Raw genomic sequence first — 24,059 nt, forward strand, 5'->3', positions numbered from 1 at the left:
CAGGAGAATCCCAGGGACAGGGGAGCCTGATGGGCTGCCGTCTATGGGGTCGCACAGAGTCGAACACGACTGAAGCGACTTAGCAGCAGCACCAGCAGGCCTCGTCCTGGTGCTTATTCCCGTGGCCAGGAGTTGATTCGAAATTGATACAAACATGGCCGCCAGGAGCCATGGCGGGGGATGGGTGGGGAGTAGTGGGAGGGGTGAAGCAGTTCCCCAGAAGGACTGTGGGCAGAGTAGGGGTGACTTGCTGGACACATAACCCCGTAGTGTTCCCTGTAGGGTAACCACAGTTCCTGGTTTAGGATGTGGCCTATAAAGGTACCAACCAGTGGTTTCTAAGTGGGCTGTAGGTTCCTAGTTGGATGCAGAATGAAGGAGACTGAAGCTGGTCTCAGAGTCTTAGGGGACTTGGGTTCTAGTTTTTGCTCTGTGGTCTAAGGCAGTTCCCTTCTCTAGATATCAGTTTCTTCTTCTGAAAAATAGAGAATCTGCATTAGGCTGGTTCTAGGTAAATAGTTATAAAACATTTTAAAATATTTTAAATTTTAATGTTTAAAAATTTTTAATTATAATGTCTATCATCATTGACCATAAGACTGCTTGAGTTAAACTTAATTAGAATGGTTTTTACCTTTTACCAGAGTTATAACAACTGATTTCTCGGATGAGAAGTTCTGATGAGGTGATATTAATGTGTGTGAAAACTAACAGGTATGGAGAGTGAATTCATTACTAATTCATAAACATAGTTTTGTTGTTTATCTCCTTCAAAACAGAATCCATTCGGGGGTGAATAGTAATAATAGCTATCATTTTTCTAGCTAATAATAGCTTTTTCTGTTTGCCAAATTCTGTGCTAAGACTTCATTTGATATTTCTTTTAGTTGTCACAATAATACAAGGTAGGTACTATTTTCAATTCCCTTTTTACAGATAAAGAAGCAGCTCTGGCTTAACAAGGTTATCTGGTAAGAAAATGGCAGAGCCAACATTCAAATCTATTTCTTCTGCCAAAGACTGAACACTACTGCATTAGCTGCTCTCTGCCCCTTAAATTAAAACTAAATACAATGTGGTAGAATTAATACATTATAAAATGATAAAATACAGTATATGTACAATGTTATATATGTCGCATATGTACCCTTTCAATTCTGATATTCCATACTTCACTGCAGGTGTCAGAAAGATATAGGTGCAAATTAATGTGTAAGCTTTTAAACAGAACCTATTCCCTTGTCTGAAAGGCATGACAATGGTTTTCTCACAGAGCCAGGCGTGTGGGGGATACTTTGCAAGCCCAGGCTCAACTACATAAGGGCCCAAAGTTAAGTTTTTATTGGCCTGAGTAGGGTGATTCAAGCCTTGATGTTTTACTGCACAGGCCATGTGGTTTGGGAGGTGCTGTTGTGGGGTGTGTGGGTTTGTGATTGCTCACGTGTGCACACGTGTGTGTGCGTGGCTGGGTGCTTTCCAGAGTGGAACAAGAAGGATTAACTTTCAGCGTTTGGCTTACCCTAACCTATAGCATATGGGCACTGGCTTTAAGTTCTCATAAAGCTAACCCCTGGAGACTTGTTAAATAATTTATCCTCAACTTTGGAAGAAGAAAAGAATAAGGTGATTAAGAAAAATGGAAAGCCACATGATAATGTGCCGTTGATGGAGTGGGGTTGTCTTTCACTGAGGTCCATGGTGGGTGTGGTGGTGCCTGGATGTGGAGGGGGGCCTGGGGGTGGGTGTTAGGTCGGGGTTGGGGGAGCCCTTGGAGCAGACAGCTCCTGACTTCATTCCCAGCAGCTGCAGCAGAGAAAGTGAGAAAAGCTTCCATTCTGTACTCAGGGAATGGCCCCAAGTTTAAAACATACTGAGCCATGCTAATTTTAAGGCCTCCCAATATAACCATTTTATTTCATCCAGCTGTGGGGCCTGACTTTTGGCTAGAAAGGAGGGCCAGAGAGAGAGGGAGACCAGAGCTGGAAAAATAAATCTGCAAGATGCCTGTCAGTACCTTTTTTTAAGTTGGGGGTTGGGAGCTGTAGCAAAGTCACGTGGGTGATTGAACATAGATCACCACCTCCTGCTGACTTTAAATGGCCCCCTTTCCTGTCCCCACTGCCAGCAACTGGAGACGTAAAAGTCCTTCAGGCCTCAGTCATGAAGCTCTCACATCCTCATTCCGTTTTAATAAAGATGCCATGAGCATAGCTCAGTCCTCAAATACTCATCCATTCATTGAAACGACTTCAAGGAGGTGCGACTAGCCAGGATCTGTGATTGCAAACAACAGAAACTGTTTCTGGCTAACTTAAGCAGAAAAGGAATTTATTGGAAACAGACTGGATAACCTGCAAATTTGATGAGAAGGCCACATGAGAACCAGGTCTGGGCGATACACAGGTGCCAAGGGAGACCAGATGCTAGATATACAGCACGGTAATGTCACAGAAGGCTTTGGATGTCACTGCAGCCTGATTGTCGCTGGTCCTACCAGGATTCATCTTTAAGTACCCCCACATTTCTTTGTGTCATCCATTTCAGATTGCAAGGCCAGTTGCACCCAATGCCACGTGCCAGGTTGCTGAGAGAGGAACTGTCTAACCTGCTTCTGCTCTGAGATGAGAGGTGAGAGAGAAGAGAGACGAGAGGTGAGAGGAGAGCCCTGCCTACAACATAACCTTGAGGATTCCAGTGCTGTCGAAGGCAAATTTGCCAGATGTTTACAATAGAGCTTCCTCTACAATCTCCTCTTCCCAGAGAGGCATAAAGAATGAGGAGTGCCCGATATCATAACGAGCCAAAGACTGGTATAATGGTCAGCAGTCTATGCTTTCCAGGAGGCTTAGATTTCTCTGACCTGGGTTTAAAGGAAACTCGGTGCTGAGGTTGTTTGTCCAGGAAAGTTCACATGAAGGCCATTGGTACATCCAGGTGTGGACCCTGTTGCCCTGGCTTCCTTTGAAGGAGAGGCGGGAACAGAGTTGCAGATGTTATGTACCTATTAAATGCTGGTCGCTCTTTACAAGTAGCCTATGATGAAAATCCAAAGAAGTGTTGGTTTCATTAGGCCCCTCACTGGACATTGAAAGTGTTAGGCTGAAGATTTAAAGACCGTGGTTTGGTCTGCTTGGTGTCTTTATTCAGCAAAATCCCACTACAGGCAAGACAGGCCCCACGGCCACTCCTCCCACTACTTGGGGTCGGGCAGGGTGGGGTGGGGGGGCGGGGGGGGTGGTGGGTGGATATTTTCCAGCTGTTTGTCTGCTTCCTCTGTTACCATTTTATGGGAAGCCCTGAGGATATGGAGGAAGGAAAACTGCCCTAAGAACTGGTCCACCTTGGGGACTAGTGTGATCCTGAGTCTATCACCAGATCTTTCTGGGCCTTGGTTTAAGAGGTGGGAGGAGAGAGAAACCCTTCTATTCTTAAAATTAACCAAAAGGACTGTGAATTTAAAATACAGAGTAGATTCTGCAATGGCTAAGACACTTTAGTAGCCTTAAGGGGAATGAGAAGAAAATGTGAACTCTAAGAGCATTGCCCTTTGAGGCCCAAAGTTTCCCATCTCCAGGATAAATGCGGATTTGTTCTCAATTGCTGAAGCATGTCCGACATAGCAAGCACCCCCCGTGCCACTCACCTGAGGCTAATTAATTTTGTGCGGTCATTTCTTCTCCCCCAGCTGAAGAACTCACATGAGGAAAGATGGTTCCTACACATTAAGCTTGCCAGTTGTGGCCCTGATTCCTTAACAAAGATGAAAATTCACTGGAGGAAATCTATGAAGAGCTCAGTGAGACAAATGAACTTCATGGGTAACTGTGTACAAGGTGAAGGTGAAGTCAACCCAGCTCAGATGTCAGTCAAGTGGGCAATGAACAGTGGACAAAGGCATTCACTCCTCCTCACACACTCCCCACCAACCACAAAGCCTCCCAAGGTTAGCCCATCTGCTTGTTTAGGAAGACATCTGGGGTTGACTGAATGGATGTGATTCAATTAAGAACACTCCCTGCCACTTTATGTCAAGCCATTAATGGGACCGAAGAACTGGATGTTGAACTCAAGTGTTTTAATTTTGGGGCCCTACAGCAAGAACCAATTGCTGAGTTGTTTCCCAGCAGATCATAAGAAAAGAGAGGAAGAAAGACTTAACGTTTGAACACACATTGTGTTTTGCAGAGCCTGTCCTTAGAGGCACTCAAGGCTAGGGCAGAGACTCTTCCCAGCTCAGGAGACGGGGATGCTTGTCCACCCCTGAGCTCCCCTCGTGAGAGGCAGGGCTGGGAGGCAGGCACAGTTTCACACGGGTGCTGGTCTCTGGAGACATTCTCCTTGCCCAGGGGCCATGTTGAGCCCTGCTGGCAGCTGTGCCTGTCTTCCCTCTAGCCATGGATCTCTTGAGCTAGTTCTTATTTTCAACGTTCCATCCCTTGACCTCCAAAGAAACAACTCCAAGGTTGTTCTCCCTGACTTCTGATTTGAAATGGAGACCCACTGACAACTCAAATGGTCTCTTTTCCTCTTCTCGTGTCAGTTCTTAACCAGATTTTACTTGCTTAAAAGTATTGGTGGGGATTCTGTTTCTGCCAATATAGCGAACTGTGTATTCTGAAACCCTGTCCTACTACAATCTCCCTAGAAATGCTGGGAAAATATAACAAAAGGAAAGTTAAGGAAACCCTAAGGGGCTCAAAATGAAGAGGGGGGCCAGAACTCAAAGTAGGAGGTGGGTTCCAAGTCAGGCTGTACTGAGAGTGTTGGAGAATTTTGATGCCCTTGGGTCTTATCAACCATGCAGGGGACAGGGTCTGAGCAAGATAGGTAGGTACAGCTAAGACTCCTGTCAAAATCTGGGAAAATGGTGTATTGGCAAAGGGAGGGGACAAGGAAACATGCATGGCTGGATTTGGGTTCTTAGTGGTGACACAGAAGATTTCCTGGAAAATCCATAGCGTGTGTCTGTCATTCTGCAGATTTGGGGTTTGACTTTACACCCCCCACATAGTTGAGAACATCCAAAGTAGAGAGGTTAACTTACAGGTTTTCCAAATGAGAAGCTCTCAGGGACCTTTGGTTGGAACCAATGCAAATTCTCCTCAGACAATGAAATCTCCCCTAGGCCTTAAACAACTCTCACAACAGAAAGAAGCAGAATTAATCAAGGAACATAGAAGGTCAACTGGCCTGGCCTGTGAGCCGCCCCTGCCCTCCCATACAGCATGGACTCTTGGTGCCCTTGGTGTTTAAGAAACAAGCATTCCCTCTGCCTGAGTACATGCTCAGTCACTCCAGTCATTGACTATTTTCAATGCTATGGACTGTAGCCCGCCAGGCTCTACTGAGTGTGGGATTCTCCAGGAAGAATACTGGAGAGGGTTGCCAGCCCTCCTCCAATGGCTCTTCCCAACCCAGGGATCGAACCCAGTCTCCTGCATTGCAGGTGGAATCTTTACTGCTGAGCCACTGGGGAAGCCCAGCATTTCCTATGCTGCTGCTGCTGCTAAGTCGCTTCAGTCATGTCCAACTCTGTGCGACCCCATACACGGCAGCCCACCAGGCTCTGCTGTCCCTGGGATTCTCCAGGCAAGAGCACTGGAGTGGGTTGCCATTTCCTTCTCCAATGCATGAAAGTGAAAAGTGAAAGTGAAAAGTGGAAGTGAAGTTGCTCAGTCGTGTCCGACTCTTAGTGACCCCATGGACTGCAGCCCACCAGGCTCCTCCGTCCATGGGATTTTCCAGGCAAGACTACTGGAGTGGGGTGCCATTGCCTTCTCCAAGCATTTCCTATAGTCCTGTGCAAAAACCAACTTACTACTGTTTCACAGGTGGCAAGATTTAAACACAAGACCACTTGTCTTTAGTTAAGACTTCATTTCTAAGGAGGTTCAAACTAGGTCATACTACTTCAGACTAGTTCTAGTGATTACTTGACACAGTTTAGTGATCTGGTTTAGAGCTGGGCTCCCAAATCAGGTAGATCTCATTTGAATTCTGGCTCACCATGGGTCACATGACTCTCTAAGCTTCAGAGAAATGAGAGCATCTACTTTCTATGATCATTAGGAATTTTAAATAAGACAATGCATGCCAAGTGTTTTGCATCGTTTCCTGACACATATAAATACAATACTCACAAAATGTTAAAGTATTATCTCATAATTATTATTGTAATTTTCTTCTTCCTCTTCTTTCTTTTTACTTTTACTCTGAAGCTAAAAAGCTAGTATTATGAAACTCTTCACATGAGTACATGGACTTGTTTTCATACAATGGCCAGATTTGTGCTTTTCTTTGCTCAAGCTTCATCTGGATATCTTACCTGTGACTAAATCTATATGGTCTATAAATCCTCTTTACATCTATTATTCCACTTTGCTCCATTATTTGCTTAGTAGAATGGGATGAATTGATATTTTGCTACTGAAAGAAAAACAGATGTAGAGGGACTGTTTCAGCTGTGTTAATAAATGAAGAACAGGAATTCTTCAGGTTTCTTAAGTCTCAGTCTAGGGACCTTATCAATATGGCAGCCCACTCCATTCATAGACAAGTGACATTACTGACCTGGGAGCCAGGGCTAGGGGCTGGGAATGCTGTGCCCCTCTGGAAGCAGTCTACACCATTGAGGAGTTTATAGCACCGAAAATAAGGGTCATATGAAAAGCAGGCAGTCAGACAAGTGCTGACGCTAATGAGGAGGCCCTCTGGGGCATGTAGGAGGGACGCCTAACCCACACTGGGAGAACCAGAACAGTCTTCCTGGGACCCAGAGCTCCATGCTGACCTCTGCAGACCTTCAGCCACAGCAGCTCCTTCATTTCTCTCCCCAAAACCACCACAGCCCCAAACTGCCCTCTTCACTCCCTGAACACCATTCCACCCCCACTGATTTTAACCCAGGCACAGGAATTCATTGTTCTGGTTTCAGCAAATCACAAAGACCAGTGAGTCTCCTGGAGGGTGTTGGGCTGAGCAGGAATGAATTGCTGCCAGGCTTTCTACAAGCTGAAAGGGTGGACTGGAGTTGGGGGAGAAGAGAATTTTGAGGGGGCAGGACTGGGTGTGGGTGTGGACACACAACTCTGCTCACCTTTCCTTCCTGCTCTTGTTCTCACGTTAGACTCTCCAGGCAGCATAAGGAGCTGGGGACTCAGCTTGGGATCTGCTCTCCTACAAGAAGAGGATGTTGAAAACTTTCAAAATAAATGGGATTTGTGTTGCTCACTTTCTTTCTTCCCTCTCCTGTCTCCCAGCACCCCATCTCACCCACCATATACATATGGAGTTATTTTGTGGGTAATAGACGTCAGTTAGGGCCATCCCTAGAGCCTGGGGGTGGGGGGATGGGAGGAGTTAAGAGGAGTAGGGGCCCATTCTTTTTCCCACCTAACCCAGCCACCTCCAGCAAACCCCAGAACCACTCTTATTCCAGCTTCTGCCAACTTCCAGGTCCTCCCAGAACTTACCTCCAGGAGAACTAGGTAAGCACCCACACTTTCTCATTGTTTACTTTGCAATTTGGAGCTTAAAATGATATATACTGCAGTTTCATTAAAGTGTAATTTTTGAGTAAACACATTTAATAAAATCCTTTAAATCTATTTCAGTGTTTGGATTTAAATCATCTCTTAAAACAGAATATACATGATAAATTATAGTCACAAGTCCCTCAATTTTCCATAAGCCTAGTGCCTCTAGTTAAGGGTTTTAAGTTACAGGACATTTTTAGTACAGCTTGGAGTTGGAATACAATTTCATTTTATAGCTTGAGAAACATTTCATAGAGTAAATACTCTTGAAATAAATCTATGGAATAAATGAATGTAAGAAAAACATGGAGAGTTTTATAAAGCAAGTGAGGTGAAGCAGGGGAAGAAGGAGGTTAAGTCTAAATAAGATGCAGACATTTCTGGAGATATCTGAAAAACAAGACGAATTAGTGGGATAGTTTTTGCCAGCTCTGGCTGCTATAGCAGAACACCACTGATGAGGAGGCTTAAGCAACAGACACAGATTTCTCACAGCTCTGGGGGCTGGGAAGTCCAAGATCAAGGTGTGGCAGATCCAGTGCCCGGTGAGGGCCCTGTTCCTGGTTTGCAGATGGCCCATCTTCTCCTGATATCCTCACTTGGTCAGGAGCAGAGAGAATGAACAAGATTTGGAGTCTCTTATTCTAAGGGCACTAATTCCATTCACAGGGGCTCCACCCTCATGACTGAATCACCTCCCATAGACCCCATCTCCTAACACCATCACATTGAGGGGGTAGGCTTTCAACACAGGGATTTAGAGGGGACACAAGCATTCAGTCTGCAGTCCACACCATAGGAGGCTAAGTCTCCTGAGAGAGAGAAGCCTTGAGGAAAAAGCAGGATATAGCCAGGGAGCCCTGAAGCACAGCATCAGCCTCGGGCAGGGAAGAGTGATTTTGTGCACACTGAGCCTGTCACTTAATTTTGTTCCTGGGGCAGCACCATTGAACTCAGTGTGGGGCTCAGTGGGGAATAGCGTGGGCAGCAAATAAAAAAGACGTCTTTCTCTGAAATGCTGGAAAATGGAGAGGCTCAGGCAGTCTTGGTGTGATAACACTGGACTGAGTGTTATTCAAAGGGGACATCAAGAGGAAATGTGTTGGGCAGTGGGGCCATGCATGCAGTGCTCAGGGCATGACAAGGTGGTACCCAGTGGGAGATGGCACCATAGAAGCAACAGCCATTGACATGAAAATTCTGTAAGGGCGTTTAACAGGGCCAGGGCCCTTTGTGGACAAGAGGGATCAAAAGGGGCTGGTCTTGGCATAGGTTGTTTTTTTTTTTTTTAATAATTTTCTATTTATGTGTTTATTTTTGGCTACACTGGGTCTTCATTACTGCTCTCGGGCTTTCGCTAATTGCAGTGAGTAGGCGGCCTGTCTCTGTAGTAGCACCCAGGCTTCTCATTTCAGGGGCTTCTCTGGCTGCAAAGCACAGGCTCTAGTCGTTGTAGGTTTCAGTTGTTGCAGCCCATGGGTCTAATTGCCTCTGAGGCATGTGGAATCTTCCCAGACCAGGAATCAACCTGTGTCCCTTGCATTGGCAGGAAGATTCTCAACCACTGGACCACGAAGGAAAACCCTTGGTATAGGTTTGTTCATGGGGCTTAGGAGACTTGGGTTACACAGGAACCTGCTCCTCTGAACTCCAGGCTCCCTTGTCCAGTGCCTTCTCTCCTCGTCTTCTCTCTCCATGCACACGAGCTGTCACCCAAGCCAACTTAAATTCCCAGGATCACACACGCAGGCAAAACCTGTGTACAGATCATAAACTTATTTAAACTTTAGAGCTCTTTGAGATTAAGGATCATGAGTTAGCAATGCCCTGAAAAATGGGCACAGATCACATCTACATAGAACTTGCAGTGGTTTTCAACCCCCTGTTACGTATGTCTCATTTGGTCAACATAAGAGTCTGGTGAGGTGGGCGCTGAGAGAGCAAGCTTGACAGGAAACCAGACACGAGTACAGCCACATGGTTGAAAAATCTCTTCATTCATGAGGCTCAGGCCCTCACTAACAACAAGCAATTTCTTAGCAAAGCAAGGCCTAGCTCCTCCTGTGAGCCAGGGTGATGTGGTTTTTTGAGATCATATCAGTGATGGAAGGAAAAGAAGTAAAATCCACATGGCCTTCTGGAAAGGATCAAGTATTTGGTCTTCTACCTGGAGATTTGATTCTCCTTCACAAGGGGATGGACTCGATGAGTTCATATAAGAAACCAGTTCTTACCAACTCTGTTTGTTTTGAATTGTATTTGCTTTAAGATGTGTCTACCTGTCACGGTGAAACATGCCAGTGCATATGCAATGAAATAGCCCTTTTAAGAACACTCCCTCCCCACCACCAAAAAAAAAAGGGACCTGGAAACTTTGTAATGAACCTGGGACCTTAAAGATGAAGGCATTCACCACTGTGTGTCTCCTGCCCACCACCCCCCACCCCCCCATCCCACCCCCACCCCCCCAAGCAGAGGAGCCCTGACTTTTTCATTGGAGTGGCAGAAAACCAGGAAGAATATTATTCTTTAAACTTCAGAAGACTCAGGAGCCCTCTGGGTCTAAACCTCCCACTTTTGAATTAAATGGGGATGGCTAATGTCTCTTCTTCACAGATTGATTCTGTCATCTAGTGGGGGTGGGTCTTTCTCAGGGGATTTCTGAGGAACGTTGCCTTTGGGCAAAGAAAGAGATGTTGGAAATTTCAAGAAACCCAGTGATTCATCTATCCATCCATATAGTCTCAGAATTTGCCCTTCTGTTGCAGTCACATTAGTAAATGTCTTTGTGTATCATGAGGACCCGTTTTGTAATTGGGGAGCTCTATTTGTGACTTCAGTTCACTGATTCAGTTGCATTCATTCACTCAGAACACATTCCTTTGAGTAACCCTGTTCTGTGCACCAACTGCGGCTGCTGCTAAGTCGCCTCAGTTGTCCGACTCTGTGCGACCCCATAGACGGCAGCCCACCAGGCTCCCCTGTCCCTGGGATTCTCTAGGCAAGAACACTGGAGTGGGTTGCCATTTCCTTCTCCAATGCATGAAAGTGAAAAGTGAAAGTGAAGTCGCTCAGTCGTGTCCAACTCTTAGCGACCCCATGGACTGCAGCCTACCAGGCTCCTCCATCCATGGGATTTTCCAGGCAAGAGTACCAGAGTGGGGTGCCATTGCCTTCTCTGATGCACCAACTAGATGCTAGTATTTAGTGTGTATTGTTAACTGGCAGCCGCTATGCTGAGCATTTTACCTATGTCATCCCATACTCCTCCCAACAACCTAGGAGGCAATTACTACTAGTATCCTTTTTTATAGGTGAGAAGATGGAGGCTGAGGGAAATTAGGAGGAGCACGTACCCCATATTAGGCAGTCTGACTCCAGCAACTGAGATCTTGATCTTGACGCTACACTGTCTCCAGGAAATCCAAAGGTGGGTCAAGCCTGGTTTATACCTTCATGAGCTCATAGTTTAGAAGAGGAAACAGAACTGTAAAATATGGACAATGGAAAAGAAATTTTCCTAAAGGTATGTGCTATGAAAATAGCATGGGAGGAAGAAGCGTTTCAGCCCTCCTGGTTAAGCGTATAGGCATCAGAGATATCTCTAGTGAGTCAAAGGAAAAAAGCATCCAAGCTGGATATAAATTTCAATTATCCTCAACATTTCTGTAACTGGAAAATAAAGCTGAAGTCATTGTTAACAGGCTCATATGTGCAGGGCAACAGGTCAACCCTCACTGACAAGACAGGTATAAGCTGCAACCCAGGAACTTAAAAATGAGGGAAACCTTGCTTGCAGAGAGTTACAGTATCAGAGGTAAGGAACAGAATCTCAGTCTGTTCAGGCCGCTATAACAAAATGTCACAGATGGAGTGGCTTATAAACAACAGAAATTTATTTCCCACAGTTCTGGAGGCTGAAAAGTCAAGATCAGGGTGTCTGCTAAAGGCCTACTTCTTGGTTTAGAGAAGACCATCTTTTTGCTACAACCTCATACAGTGGAAGGTGCTGCCTGAGGTCTCTTATATGAGAGCACTAATCACTTTCAACCTCTGCCCTCATGACCCAATCCTCCACCAAAGGCCTCACCTCCTAATAGCAAAACATTGTGGGTTGGGATTTCAGCATACAATTTTGGTGTGAACACAGTCAGTCTATAACAATACAAATATATGAGGTCCCTGTAGCTCTAACTCCCCTTCAGGGCAAACCTACCCAAAACTGTTAACATAGATAAATGAGGGGCACACTAGGCAAGAAGACTGATCATTCGTGTTTGATGATTTTAGACAGACTCCGAACTTAAGACTGGTGCCACCCCTCTTACCACTGTTTAGAAAAAGCATGCCCTTTCACATCAAAGGTTTATACCAATGTGCCCTCCCACATTTGGCTGTCCATTCCTGATGCCCAGGCTCAACATTTCCATGATAAACAAACTCTCCCTTTTCTGATCCCATAACTTTGCTTCCCCAGGATCTTGTCTATAAAGAGAGTGCCCAGCCAATTCCTCTACCTACTTGGGCTTGACAATAATATTTCTCAATGTAAAATAATAAATAAGCTTCTAGCCTCAGTGTAAATAATAAATTAACCTTCTACATTCAGTTCAGTTGCTCAGTTTTGTCCAACTCTTTGCCACCCCATGAACTGCAGCACACCAGGCCTCCCTGTCCATCACCAACTCCCGGAGTTCACCCAACCCAAGTCCATCAAGTCAGTGATGCCATCCAGCCATCTCATCCTCTGTCATCCCCTTCTCCTCCTGCCCCCAATCCCTCCCAGCATCAGAGTCTTTTCCAATGAGTCAACTCTTCTCATGAGGTGGCCAAAGTACTGGAGTTTCAACTTTAGCATCATTCCTTCCAAAGAACACCCAGGACTGATCTCCTTTAGGATGGACTGGTTGGATCTCCTTGCAGTCCAAGGGACTCTCAAGAGTCTTCTCCAACACCACAGTTCAAAAGCATCAATTCTTCGGCACTCAGCCTTCTTCACAGTCCAACTCTCACATCCATACATGACCACTGGAAAAACCATAGCCTTGACTAGATGGACCTTTGTTGGCAAAGTAATGTCTCTGCTTTTGAATATGCTATCTAGGTTGGTCATAACTTTCCTCCCAAGGAGTAAGCGTCTTTTAATTTCATGGCTGCACTCACCATCTGCAGTGATTTTGGAGCCCAAAAAAATAAAGTCTGACACTGTTTCCATTAACTAGGTGAAAAAACTGAGGCCCAGAGAGGCTCTACAAATTCTTGAGAACTCTCATAGTAACCCTTCTTAAATTATTACCATCAAAGAAGGATATCACCAGAGTCAGGGCACCCCCAGATTATATGGAGCCCTTATCTATGTAAACAACTTAATGTAAAAATATATTATAAAACGCTATATTACAAATACATATATATTACAAAAAGAATATGGATACACATACATATGAATCACTATGCTATACACCTGAAACTAACACAACATTGTAAATCGACTATTCTTCAATTTAAAATACACGTCTGTATATTACAAAATTCATAGGCTCGTGTGAGGTACAGTGATTTATCAATGAAGATTTGGAACAATAGACATAAGAGAGTCCTCATGCATTTGCTGATTGTTCAATACCTGCACATAAGGATTCTTCACAGTGTTCATGAACCAGCTCTTCCTATTCAAGCCCAGGAACTCTTTGTCTTCTTTATTCTCAAATGCTCTATTTATGACTAATTTCATATCTGTCACCAAAGAAAATGGTGTCAATGCTATTATTACAGAAGAAGTCATCGCTCTTCAGAACCTGTTTGTATTGAAGAAATTTAGATTTGCCTGCCTCTGCCATTTCCTGTGGAGAAGGCAATGGCACCCCACTCCAGTACTCTTGCCTGGAGAATCCCATGGACGGAGGAGCCTGGTGGGCTGCAGTCCATGGGGTCGCTAAGAGTCGGACATGACTGAGCGACTTCACTTTTACTTTTCACTTTCATGCATTGGAGAAGGAAATGGCAACCCACTCCAGTGTTCTTGCCTGGAGAATCCCAGGGACAGGGGAGCCTGGTGGGCTGCCATCCATGGGGAGGCACAGAGTCAGACACGACTGAAGCGACTTAGCAGCAGCAGCAGCAGCAGCAGCAGCAGCAGCCATTCCCTGTACTGCTGACTTAACACTACTGACATCTTCCTTCATGACAATGCCACTCTTATTCTGGCTGTTTGTGAATACTGGCTTCCAGTGACACTCTCAAAATGTGTTACTGGGCTTCATTCATGATGACTGCAGATGCAAGTTTTGCCCAGAGTATATAGGACTATATGAACAATGATTTAATTTCTGATCAATGTAAATTTACTCTCTAGAATTTTATAGCAATAACAAAGAACAGCACAACTTCCTAGCATACCTTCTTCTGAACTCTTTAGGCTGTGAGCAGTGCTATTATAGATTGTGATCTTTCAATGCTGACTGCACTCCTAACTTCCACACAGCTCCATCAGTAGGGACAATGTGTGGGGCTTCTGGGCAGCTAGAAGAATGTCCACCAACTATCTGACAGGGATTAAGACCCACCCCGGGAGAACATGAGGTCGTCATTGGAAAGGTCTGTTGGCATCATGGAGCAAAGGTCTTGAAAGCCATTGTGGACAGAGTTGTGCGCATCCTAGGGAACGATATGATTAGTGGCATTCAGGCTGGGGTGGCTGCTTCGTGTGCCAGTAGGGCTTCTGCTGCCACCCCCACACCTTCGAATGTTATAGCCCAGAGGCAGCACCATGGTTAGACGGGTGAGAGCAGAAGCATGGGACCAACATGAAGCTATACGTCAAGGACTGATGATAGACCTTTGGTAGCCCAGAGCTCTGAATTAAACCTGTGCCAAATAGGAATTACAGCTGCTCAGAGTCAGTGTGTCAGGACCATCTTGGAGGCCTGATCCCATGCAATGAATAGCATGCTAACTAGAGACAGGAATCTGCTCACCAGGCCAGCCTGGTAAGGGTTAGTTACTCAGCTATGCACTAAATATGAATTTGTGTCCCCAAATTCATATGTTGATATCCCAAGCCCCATGTGATGATATTGGAAAGTGGGCCTTTGGCAGCAGATTAGGTCTGAGGGTAGAGCTCTCATGAATGGGGTTAGTGCCTGTATAAGAAGAGAAACAAGAGCTTGCTCTCACTCCGTCCTCTCCACTAGCTGAGGATACAAGAAGACAACCATCTGCAAGCCCGGAAGAGTGTCCAGATCTGCTGAGATCTTGATCTTGGGACTCCTACCTTTCACAACAGTGAGAAATAAATCTCTGTTGTTTAAGCTACATCATCTATGGTAGTTTGTTATTGCAGCCTGACTGACTAAGACAGTTATGTTACATAAATGCAAACCATCAGGATCTTAAAAGATTTTGGTTCCTAAATGTGTCAAAGTAGCCTTTGTCCTGGAGTCAAGAGATCTATTGTTCTTGTTGTTTTTTTTAATGTTATTCCTTATTTTGATAACATGTTAAATTTAGAGAAAAGTCAAAAAAACAGTGCATAGAATTATGTTTATTCTTTACACATATTCACCAGTTTGCATTTTGCCTCATTTGTTTTACTATTCTATCATCTATCTGTCTGTGATATATAATTATATATACTATATATATATACACACATACTTTTTGTATCTATACACACAAGATATGCATTTCCCCCTAAACTATTTTAGAGTAAATATTTATTTATTTTGGAGAATGAAATGGCAACCCACTCCAGTATTCTTGCCTGGAAAATCCCATGGACAGAGGAGCCTGGCAGGCTACAGTCCATGAGGTAGCAAGGAGTTGGACAGGACTGAAGCGATTAAGCATGCATGCATGAATTTATTTATTTACACTAAAAAAAATGTTAGTGTCTCTTTCCTAATAAAAATGTTCTGTTTTTCATAGTGCAATGAGCAAAATCTTTTAAAAAATAACATTGATAGAATACAATCATCTAAGACAAGTAAGTTTTGTCAGTTGCATCAACATGGTCCTCCTCCACCTTAATCACTTTGGATTTGTCTGACTGTTTCCTTATGATTAGATTCTGGGGACGCTGCCTTGCAGGAGTTCCACAGAAGTGATGTTGTCCCTCGGTAATCATATCAGAAGGGACATGTCAGTTTATCCCAGTGTTCTGATGTTACTTCTGTCACTTGGTTGTTGGTTATTGCTCACCAGGTTTCTCCACTATAAGGTTACTGTCTCCCCTTTGTAATTAATATGTAACTTGTGGTAACATCCTTTTAGACTATGTAGATAACTTGTTTCTCATCAAGACTTCCACTTTCTAATTTTACCATCCATTGATAACTTTACAAATCAATCATTTCTTCTGTATTTACAAGTTGCCATTCTAGTTAAAGAGAACTTCTCCTTCTTTTCTATTTATTTTTTCATATCAATATAGAATCAAGATTTTCATTTTATTCAGTTCAGTTCAGTCGCTTAGTCATGTCTGACTCTTTGCGACCCCATGAACTGCAGCTTGCCAAGCTTCCCTGTCCATCACCGACTCCCAGAGTTTACTCAAATTCATGTTTATTCAGTGGGTTATAATGTACTACAATCACTTATTTTGATGTTCAAATTGTCCCAGATTAAACACACTTGGATTTTAATAACACTTTGACTCTAAGAAGCTATATGAACTGGGGCAAATCACTTTGCTTTTTCAGTCCAGTTTCTCATTTTGAATAACAAGGGAGCTATGCTAAAAATCTTTAATTTCTTTTTCTTTGTGTAGATCTAAAGAAGCAAGATATGTAATTTCCCTTCTCTTCCTTTTTAAAAAAAATTTTTTTATGTTAGTTTTTGTTTTGAGATTTTTTTTTACTCAACTTACACTTAAAAACCATTTAAATAGTTACAATAGCAGTCAAAAGCAACACATGGATAGTGAGTTCATTTATTTCTTAGCATGGGGAGAAGGTAGACTATGGCCTTTGTATCAAAAAGGATGGAATAAATTGAAGACCTCTGACCCTCAGCAGGAAATATTTGCCGCTTCCTCTGACAATGGCACCTCTTCTCAGAAGGGGCATTGTTCTTGGAACTAATGGCCAGAGAAGAAGCAATTCTCACCTACCTCTTTATCTATCCTCACTTCCCCCATCATTTCCCCAACTACTGAGATGCCTAACACCTAAAGCCCTGGCTGCTGTCTTTCCCTTTCATCATTTTATGGCCTGGGTAGATTTGGTTTTATTAACGAGAATTGGCAGGGTGATTTGGAAAGGAAGAATTGCATGTGAGGTCCATTTTGTGCTCTCCAGTGACTCTATTACAGGCAAGCTGGGCTAAAATTTCTGTTCACACGCATTGCTATGTGGTTAGTGTTGTGTTTTGTGTGTGTGTGTGTGTGTGTGCAAGCATGCCCTTACACATAATCTACAAGAAATACCAATTAATAATGTTAATTTTTCATTTCTGCCTTAAAAGAAACTGGAGCCTATTATACAGAGCGAAGTAAGTCAGAAAGAGAAACACCAATACAGTATACTAACACATATATATGGAATCTAGAAAGATGGTAACGATGACCCTATATGCGAGACAGCAAAAGAGACACAGATGTATAGAACAGTCTTTTGGACTCTGTGGGAGATGGCGAGGGTGAGATGATTTGAGAGAATAGCACTGAAACATGTATATTATCATATGTGAACAGATCGCCAGTCCAGGTTCCATGCATGAGACAGGGTGCTCAGGGCTGGTGCACTGGGATGACCCTGAGGGATGGGATGGGGAGGGAGGTGGGAGGGGGGTTCAGGATGGGAAACACATGTACACCCAGGGCTGACTCATGTTAATGTACAGCAAAAACCACCACAATATTGTAAAGGATTTGGAAAGGAAGAATTGCCTCCAATTAAAATAAATAAAATTTTAAAAAGAAATTAAATTTGTAGAATATACATGGCTATTTAATTGAGTTATAATTTTATTCTTTCTTTGCAATGCTGATGAAACCATTAGGAAAGTTTTTTAATTAGAATTACGGCCAGGGGAACAAAGGTATCAAAAATGAAGAACATTTATATGATCCTTTCAAAAAGGGTTCCTTTGGTCATTTATGTTTAAGGATGTCTGGCAGTTTTGCCTTCTCACTCTTGTAGCTTATATCCAGATTCAGGTGAGTGGAGGAGAGACCACATAGAAAGGGTCTGTTCTTTGTTTGTGTGTTTTAAATATGTCTATCAACTTCCTAGAGTAATATTAATCTCATTAGCAAAACTGTTCTTACCTCATCTTTCCAAAGACTATGATTTGGGGAGGGGAAGAGGGGGAGATTATTTTTAGACCTTTACAATATTTCCAGGCAAAAATAAACCCAGTACAAATTTCACTTCAGAAACCCTGCTGTTTGAAAATACAATTTCTGTGGTTTTCTTGTTTGTTTTTTCTGTTTGCTAACATCCCTGGACATCTTCTTTGAGGAATTGCGTGGGGAAACCAATGTTCATCTAAGTATCAGTTGTACACAAGAGTTTGGAACAATCCCACTACAAATCAGAAACCAAACAATCTCTCAAAAGGTTAAGAAAAGGGCAAACACGTCCCTTTTATTCTTTTCACTCAACAATCTGCAGAGGCCTTTCTGAATGGAAAAGCTTCTAGAGTCTAATGACTCTGAGGAAATGAGTTATTCTTCTTATCAATTGGGGACAGTTGCCATTCATGTGGGAGAAGAAAGCAGATCTATTGCTGGGCATGAAATTAAATTTTCCAGGTAGTAGCAAGTAATTGATACTGTGGGGTCACCTCTGCCCGCGGCAGCCAATTTCAATCTGCAGAGACCGCATTAGAGCTGGTTACCCTGTTTGACCCCCAGGAACCGAGCTTGAAAAGCAAGCCTCCTGAGTAGTTTCGATTTCTTCCTCATAAATGCTCCACAGCATCTTCGTTAGCTTTGTTCTCCCAGCCTTTGTTCTCATTCAGATTTCCCTGATGGTCTTATACATTTTTTATGAAATTGTTAATTCACCCACCTGAGCCACTAAATGGGAATCAGATTTATCAACTTACTCGGTGGTTCAGGTTTTGGTATTTTCTTGGTTTGGGTTTTTTCTTTTGGACACATTAATTTTTCTGGGTTTTCAGTTCCTACCTCTGAAATGTATCATCAGAGAGATTTCTGAAAAATAGAAAAAGTTAAGCCCAGATAAGCCACGTCATTATCTTTTAAACTATTCATTTAGATATTCAAAGTTAGTTGGTTTCTTCCAGATTGTAGCAGAGAATCTATTACAGAGAATGAGTTTTAGAATGAGTATTAGACATGTAAAGAATCTACCTGCTTGCAATGCAGGAGACCCAAGTTCGATCCCCAGGTTGGGAAGATCCCCTGGAAAAGGGAATGGCTATCCACTCCAGTATTCTTGCCTGGAGAATTCCATGGACAGAGAAACCTGGTGGGCTATCATCCATGGGGTCACAAAGAGTCAGATACAACTGACTTAACACTTTCACTTTTTTCACTGGACATTTAAGTAACAGGTTAGGGTGTGAAAGGCAACCAATATGAAAGAAGCTGTATGTCTATTATTCGGAATTGATCAAAAATTAAATTATTTTGGAAACTCACTCCATAACCTATTGTTAGTCTTGAAACTCTTGACTTTGAGTATACAATGGCTCCCAAATTAGGATTATTTGGTTCAAAGCTCCAGGCCTTTTAAACCTTTTAAGTAAGGATAGTGGACTGTAAGTCCTAATGTAGCAATTTGGGACATAAATTATGTGAGTGCAAAGAACAGACCAGAAGATCACAGCTCCTTGAGCCAATTTAGATTTTAATCAGACTTTTCATTCCAACTTTAATTAAAGTGTTTGACTTAGAAAAATAGCTATGAGAAAAACTGCCAGGAAAGCAAAAGAAAAAAATTAATTGGAAAAAAATGTACCCTGACTGCTATGAAGATTCATAGCGTATGTTTGGAAAAGGAGCAGAAGAATGCTTTAATGAACTATTATAACGTATAGTGGTGTTTTCTTCTCTAGAAAATGCGTGCTGTGGTTTTTTTTTCCTTCTCTGCTGACATAGGGAAAAATAACAGAAAATTCCTTTTTTAAAATCCAACGATACCTTCCAACCATCAGGCTGTAGCTGATTGTTAACTTCTTCTGCCTGGCTTGGTCAGATTAATTTCTATAGCAATGAATCAACTGGCCAATATTTGCTGACTCTTTCCTGGCCCAGGAGTATTTCTGAAGAAGTTTTGAATGTGAGTCCTGACCTTGGAAAGTTTGTAATCTTATTGCGGAAAGAAATGGGAAAAGCCTTAGACAATCAGATCTCAGGCTGAGAAAGTGGTATTTATAAAAGCTGAGATAAGGAGGGATCTGTCTGGTTATAGCAACTCCACTAGCATCTGTGAAGGTGGGAGATTGGAAAACAGACAGGATTGGGATCGAGGCAGGGGAGTCCTGAGTTACAGAGGACTGCTGAGCAGCCTGGGGCAGGGAGAGGAGCCAAGCCTGAGCAGAATGGAGAGCTTGTTTGGGGGTTTGGGGATTTAAGAGTTATGTTGGCATAGACCTCGAACACCAGTATCTTTTTACATCAGAGATAATGTGTCTAACATTTATTAAGGGCTATTACTGTCTGTCTGGGCTTTGTGTACTTATATTATTTCTATGCTAGATTATCTTTTTTTTTTTTTTCTGTAGGCTCTAGAGATCCAGTATTCTAGCCTGGAAATTCCATGAACAGAGGAGCCTGGAGGGTTACAGTCCATGGGGCTGCAAAGAGTCAGACACAACTGAACAATAACTGGAGATCTAGGGGTGAGAGAATACAGTTTTTAGAAGAGCAGGGTGCTGGTTTGAGCAGATTGCATTGTCAGAGAAGACGGGCAGTGTGGAGACTAGGAAGCCCCTGTCCTATCCAGGGTGGGCAGGCCTATCTGAGCTAATGGAGGCAACGGTGCTGGATGCAAAAAGAGCTCAAACCACCTTCACTCAGCAAACATTTCTGAACACCTTTTACAGGCCAGTCCTGGAGATAAAGTCAGTAAGACTTCGAGTGGGTGGAGGAAACTTATGGTTACAGTGTATTCAAGAACCAAGAACAGGGCTTCCATCCTTTAGGAAGCAGGGGTACAGGCTTTATTCCATCTGGCTTGCAACAGCACAGACTGACAAGGCAGGCATGGGCCAAGTGGCAAGAAAGGTGTCACCCGGAAGATGGCATTTCGCTGGGCTTTGAAGGGTAAGTCAAATTTTGCCAGGCAGAGAAAAAAGAAAACACAAAATCAAGGATCAAAATTAATTGGAACATTAGGCCAGCAAATTAAAGACAGGAATTTAAAAAGTGTACCTAAGAGCTGCCACCATCCCATCTCTGGCATTTGTTTGAAGGGAAAAAGACAGAGAGAGAAGTGATCTCATGCTTTGGCAAAGACCAAACATTTGTAGAGATAAAGAGGCAGAACACGGGGTGTGGGGCTAGGTTTAAGTGCTCACACTTTACTGGGAAGGACAATCATGGGGAGCAAGAATGATGGAAAGGCAGGGAGGGAAGGCTAGGAGGCCAGGCCAGGGCCTGCGTTGCTGCGCTGTCCACTGCGTCACATGACCCAAGAAGAGACACAGCCAGCTTCTGGGCAGGTGCAGAATGTCTCTGGTAAACTGTGTGAGACTCAGAACAATGTCCTGCTGCTGACTCCTTTCTGCCTTTCCCTTCCCATTTATCAACGTGAAGGCCATGGGAGTTATGTGGGTACATGCCAAGTCACATCAGTCATCTCCAACTGCAACCCTATGGACTATAACCTGCCAGGCTTCTCTGTCCATGGAATTCTCCAGGAAAGAATACTGGAGTGGGTTGCTATGCCCTCCTCCAGGGGATCTTCCTGACCCAGGGTTCTGAACCTGTGTCTCTTAGGTCTTCTGCGTTGGCAGGTGGGTTCTTTACCACTCACGCTACCTGGGAAGATCCCTGGGAGTTAACATCCCTATATTTCTGGGCTGGGTCCCCTGGCCACTTCTGGCAGCAGACCTCTTTTGGAGAAGCAGATCTGGTAACTTAAGGAGTGGCATTTATGGGATCAGAAGTGGGGGAAGGGCTAAACACAACACAGAGGGAAGCATGAGTCCTGCACCGATACGCCCCCTTTTCCCCACACCCTGCCTTCAGTCCAGGAGCTGAGGGACCAGGGGACAGGTGAGGCCAGGAGACTCAAGGAGGCCCACAGGATGTGTGCTGTATCACACATATTAGTACCACACAGATATATCATAATTATTATGATACATGATTATAATTAATCATAATAATTGTGGCCAGTCCTTCCCTATGCCAAGAACTCTCCAGACCCAAGAAATCTCTTTGATTTCTCCACTCTGTATCCTTACTCTGCCCACTCACTTAGATCTTCTGCAAGGGCAACACGAGGAAGCAAAAGCCATGTCAGTTAGTGCTGCCACTTAGAAGCTCACTGATAAAACTGGTTAAGCGAGATACAGATGCATCGGGGCTGATGGAATGAGGGGTAGAGGAGGGGGAGAAGTCATTTCTTGATGAGGTTTGCTTACACTTGGTTTTCAGCAGCACCTTTGATTTCCTTTAGTGGGGGGCTTTGGGATCCAGTGTGTCCATTTACTTGAACTTGATGCTCTTCTCAGGGGAGGAGCAGGAAGAAGAGGTGACATTGACCAGGCTCATAGGCACTGGAGAGACACAACGTTTACATTCCCTGTCATCGGGAAGCCAGGAGTAAGGCTGCCAGGAGACGTGTAGAACTGGAATATTAACTATTTCCTTCATTACCTGTTCTGACATATTCATAAACTTGAAAATGACTTTAGGACCAGCTGTTGACAACAAAAGAGATGACAACCAGAAAATAATGCTTTGAGTTAATATATTACAGAAGTGGTCTAGCTGTCTACCAGCCCACAAGAATGCTCACAGGAAGGTTGCTCTTCAATTTGGAAATGATATTATCAGCAACTGACCAGAAGCTTTGGGTCCTTCTGAACTGGAGCTCTGCCAGTTCCCTCATCACTCACCTATATCCTGCTGACTGTATCATTCACCAGAGGCCTACGGATGCTTCATTTTTAAGTTAAATCAGCTATCAGCTGCTGCTGCTACTGCTGCTAAGTCGCTTCAGTCGTGTCCAACTCTGTGCGACCCCATAGACAGCAGCCCACCAGGCTCCCCCATCTCTGGGATTCTCCAGGCAAGAACATTGGAGTGGGTTGCCATTTCCTTCTCCAATGCATGAAAGTGAAAGGTGAAAGTGAAGTCGCTCAGTCGTGTCCGACTCTTAGCAACCCCATGGACTGCAGCCTACCAGGCTCCTCCGTCCATGGGATTTTCCAGGCAAGAATACTGGAGTGGGGTGCCATTGCCTTCTCTGCAGCTATCAGCTAGTTCAAGCTAATCCTTGTGGTGCTCTGCAAAGCATGAAAAGGAAAAGATTAGCCATACCTGAAGTTTCAAATGAAAAGGTGGTGTGCGTGGAGGAAGAGAAGCCATTATCTTTCCCTTTTGTCTGTCTGGAGTGAAAGTCGCTCGGTCGTGTCTGACTCTGTGTGACCCCATGGACTGTATAGTCCACAGAATTCTCCAAGCCAGAATACTGGAGTGGGTAGCCAATCCATTCTCCAGGGGATCTTTGCAACCCAGGATCGAACTGAGGACCCTCTTTTTTAAGCTGTCCAGTGTATCTACCAGCAGAGAGAATTCTTGAATGCATCTTCTTGCCATGCTTTTAACAAAATGACCAATTTATTTCTGCATCTAACAGAGTTACTATCATGTAAAATTTTTACATAATGTTTGTATTTTACTTTTCAAAATTCAGTCATTTTCATACCGCCTTTACAATTTTGGCTGTGTTCTTGAATTACTGTTAAATTGGCTTACTTTGATGAAAGTATAATAAATAGCTATTTTAGACTTGTCTAAGCAGCAACATTGTGAAGTTACAATTTTGATATGCTTTGTGTATGTTCATATATCATTTTTATAATGTATACTCTCATGCAAATTTTGTAGGGCCTTGGAGAATAATAATATATGGACATGGCACTCCTTAATTTGAGCACTGAAACAATAAAACAGAAAGAAAAGTACTATCAGAGACTTTCCACTTTCTTGGAAAGGCACGGAGTCTAAATGGATTTATTTATTTCTGAGAGGGAAACATTACTGTATTTGCCGCCTGCCCTGAATCTTTCACCTATCTTCTCGGAAACACTATTAATCCGTATTTATATTAACATTTATTCATCTTTTTATCTCTGTTTTTCCTAGTAAACCTATAAATAATCAACCCCCAAAAAAGTTACTCATGTACTATACAAAATCATCCTGTGTTATATGGTCTGTACCAAAAAATGGCTCATTAATTTAGTTGGTTAACGTGGGAAATAAGCAGGGTGACTGGAAGAAGCACAAGCTGGAATCAAGATTGCCAGGAGAAATATCAATAACCTCAGATATGCAGATGACACCACCCTTATGGCAGAAAGTGAAGAGGAACTAAAAAG

Source organism: Bison bison, unplaced genomic scaffold (assembly GCF_000754665.1).
Source record: "Bison bison bison isolate TAMUID 2011002044 unplaced genomic scaffold, Bison_UMD1.0 scf7180017864329, whole genome shotgun sequence".
NCBI classification, from domain to species: domain Eukaryota; kingdom Metazoa; phylum Chordata; class Mammalia; order Artiodactyla; family Bovidae; genus Bison; species Bison bison.